At 43.5% G+C, this 3,899-nt stretch overlaps 1 long non-coding RNA gene across 1 annotated transcript; it reads right to left on the bottom strand.

Moving 5' to 3' along the window:
- Window positions 1–762: 762 nt before the first annotated feature.
- Window positions 763–3,295, bottom strand: LOC105465667 (uncharacterized). The gene is made up of 3 exons (XR_977697.1): window positions 3,274–3,295; window positions 2,294–2,346; window positions 763–827 (listed from the first exon to the last, which is right to left on the bottom strand). It is a non-coding gene; the product is annotated as an uncharacterized lncRNA (long non-coding RNA).
- Between the last annotated feature and the right edge of the window lie 604 nt (window positions 3,296–3,899).

Raw genomic sequence — 3,899 nt, forward strand, 5'->3', positions numbered from 1 at the left:
TTTATTCCAAACTGATAAATAAGTTCATATTTCTTTATGTTTGCTTTTTTCCATTTGTTTTTCACATACATTATTTAATTAGCACCTCAAAATGACCCTGTCAAGTAGATGGGGTAGGAATTATTACCCTCATTTTAAGACCAAGGAAACTGGGAGTCGACATTAGTAAATTACTTACCCAAGATACCACGGAGAGTCGAACGTGGAGCTGGGTCTTGAGTTCTCATTTCTAGTTCAGCTCTCCTACCGCTGTAACAGGGGGTCTCTCTGATTTAAGGCTTAAATGACCCTAGAGAAATAGAAATTAAGGAAGCATGTGGAATAAGGAGGCATCCTGGCAAGGCTACAGCTCCAGGCCCTTGTGGGAGAAGACAAGTCAGCAAGCAGCAGATCTATGGGGAACCCTGAAAGAGGATGGCAACCTCGGTCACCAGGTATCCCTTGGGGTGACAGCAAGTGGGCAGGGTCACCAACTCATCCCAGTTTGCCCAGGTCTGTCCCCATTTTCAAACTGGAAGTCCCATAGCCTGGGAGCTTCATGCTGGTGGTCTCAAGCACACCAACATAGTGGTTGGGAGCCCTGTGTAGGAGCAGAAGCTCTGAAATCAGAAGCAAGGCCCAGCTTTCAGACCACACTGTCACAGGACAATGCATGCAGCCTTCAGTGTGTCACTTAACTCTCTGAGTTGCAGTATGGTGATGGAGTTGGTCATTAGCACCTGCCCCTTCTTCACCTCCTGCCATGATTTAGTTGGACCTTTTGAAGTTGCCTCTTTTTTTGGTCAAACAGTGTCACATATTTGTATGGTTCTACCTAAGACTTCATACTGCAATTAGGAAGACAAATGAGGTTATGTTTATGAAAATACTTATGAACAGTAAAGAGCTAATAAATATAAGTTATTATCATTATTACTCTAAAAGGACCCTTTATTATCAATAGCAAAGTGGACACAGGCTGGAGTGACCATGAGCTTCACTCAGTGGCAAAGCCTTGTTTTGTAATATTTTTAAGACTTCCAGGAAAAAGTCACTGTTCTTTTACATTTTCTCACATAAAATTTTTTCCTGCCCAAGATGAATGGTCATTCAGATGTCTACCAGATAGAGAGCAAACCAAGAAAGCCATAGGGTTCTGACATCTGATTCGCTCTTACAACAAGAACACGTTACAAGGTTGCATGGCAGATACGTATCACAATGGGAATAAATACATACAATCATGAAAAGACTAGTGAAACCAAAAGCAAACCACAAAAATGACCCTAGTTAGGACCCTGGGAAATAGATTGGGAAATGCAATGACTGCCCCCCCCCCCCCCACCACCCATGGAGGCCGTGTGAACTTTGTGTTACTCAGAAAAATTTGTGTAAATAATTGATTGGGAAATGTCATGATATTGCTTCTGTCTCACACACATCTCAGAGAGATGCAGAAAAAAGAAGACAGAGCTCCTACCCTCCCCTTCCTTATAAAAGAAAAAGGAAAAAACAAAAAGCAAAAGTCCTACAGAAAGGGCACGGTCTATCTTCTGAGCCAGACATGAGCTCAGACAGGGAGAGCAATTTAGAGCTGTCGAAATAGACCCCTTTGGCCAAAGGCAGCTCTGTGTACCTTCTCTAACTTCACAGCACACTCACAGGCTATCTATAATAAGTATACAGCTTCTAGAAAATCTGACTGCTTCAAACACACATGTTGATTTGCCAAAGTGACATAAACAAAACATACATGGAAAACTCCAGGGCCCTGAGCAAGCAGTCTTGGCAGCTGCGCTGCGAGGAGGGTGCAGCTAACACAGCACAGACTCCAAGCAGAGGACAGCACGGACCAGACTCCAAGCGCTCGTTTCTGCTACTTCAATTATATTTATATGACTCGATGCTGAGGTGTTAATTTGCAAATAATGCCCTTATAACATGGAAAATGTTCTCCTTATAACCCTGAAAATCGTCATCACCTTTAGGAAAAGAAATTTTTCTCAAGCTCAGAAGGAACGGCACACTATTTTGGACACATCCAGCACTCACATAGTAGCTTTGGGAGTTAGTATTGCTGCCAAAACCCCTTTAGAACATGAAAAGTGAGGTCTAGAGCCACGGCCTATTAGTCAGTGAGCGGGGACACCTGCTCCTCCCTCCCACCACTTGTGAGTCAGCCTCAGGACATTGGCAAGGTCCTGGCAACTGGACCTTGGCTGTGGGCTCACCACAGAACAGGGCAGGCAATTGCAATCACCCCATGCCCCAACCCCGCAGACACACACACACACACACACACACACACACAAACCTGGAACTATGCACATTGCTGCAGTCTTCGTAAGAAGCAGTAAAGAACTCCACCTTTAGAGAAAATAAATGGCATAAGTCCAAGGAGGTCTCAAATTCTGGCAGCAAATCAGTGGCAAATTACACAGGGAAGCAAAGTGAGAACTCACCACGAATGTCAGTTCCATCTGAAACCCACTGATCTGAGGTGCAGGGCCTAAAATGTGAGACCTCAGGCCTCACTGAGGTTTTCAGAGAGTCTATCCAGAAGTCCAATAATACAGTAATGATAAGGAAGAAGAGAAGCAAGAGAAAGAGCGGGAGAGTAGGTAACCTTTACTAAGCACTTACCAAGGCATTGTTTAGGAGCTTTGCATGTATTAACTCACAGTGACTCTATTCAGTGAGAGCTACTATTTTTTCCAGTTTCTATATGAAAAAAAGTTGAGAACCAAAGGGTTAAATCATTGTCAGGGTCCATGAAACCAGGCCAGCTGGCTCCAGAGCCTGACAATGTCGTATGGTCATTCAAATCCTCCTGGAAGAGTCACCTCTACTTGAATACCTCCGAAGCAGACAACTCTACATCCCCAGCCAGCCCTGCCATTAACGTCATCAGTGTGAACGTGCACAACTGCACACATTCTAGCCACAGTTGCACCTCTGGGAATTTAAGATACACATGTGCATGTAGGCAGTTATTTATTGGTGCATGGGTATAGTTTGTACAGAAAATAATCCGTATTTCCATCAACAGATAACTAGTTAAATTCATTGCCGTGTGGTCACACAGGGCACTAGTCTATAAAGCTGGATTCTCCCTTCCGCTCCCTGCAACCCTGGAGGCACGTGGCTTTGTCAGTGGATAGCACTTTGATGGGAAGAAAACTGTGCCTTTTCATCCAAATGGAAGCAGGGCACTTGTACTGCAAGCCATGCAGCCCCATAGCCTCGCAATGAATTACCATGCAGCAGCAATAGAAAAGAAAGTGGTGCACATACGTCCACGCGCAGACCATCTCTGGAAGGACCTGTGGGAAACTGATGACCACATTTGCCTCTGAAGATGAGACCTGGAGAACTGGGGTGGGAGGGTGGACTTTTTGCTTATAAGTCTCTTTGCTATGTTTGCATTTTACATGTATATGTAAACCAAGCATATCTTTTAAGAAAGACTAAAATTTCAAGTTAAAAATTTCTAGCCTGGGCAACATGACAAAATCTCTTCTCTACAAAAAAATACAAAAATTAGCCAGGCATGTACCTGTAGTCCCAGCTGCTTGGGAGCCTGAGGTAACAGGACTGCTTGAGCCCAGGGGGTCAAGGCAGCAGCAAGCTGAGATCACACCACTGCATTCCAGCCTGGGCAACAGAGTGAGACCCTGTCTCAAAAAAATAATAATAATACAAAAAATAAATTTAAGAAAAATTTTAATAAACCAGTGAAAAATAAAATATTCATTACTAATCAGTTATAAGCAAAAAATTAGAAAAGGTAAAACAAAAAAACTAAGTGTCCAACAATTTGGGAAACGGAATACAAAAATTAGTTGGATATGGTGGCATATGCCTGTAATCCCAGCTACTCAGGAGGCTGAGGCAGGAGAATCGCTTAAACCCAAGAGGCA

This window comes from Macaca nemestrina, chromosome 5 (genome assembly GCF_043159975.1).
Source record: "Macaca nemestrina isolate mMacNem1 chromosome 5, mMacNem.hap1, whole genome shotgun sequence".
NCBI classification, from domain to species: Eukaryota; Metazoa; Chordata; class Mammalia; order Primates; family Cercopithecidae; genus Macaca; species Macaca nemestrina.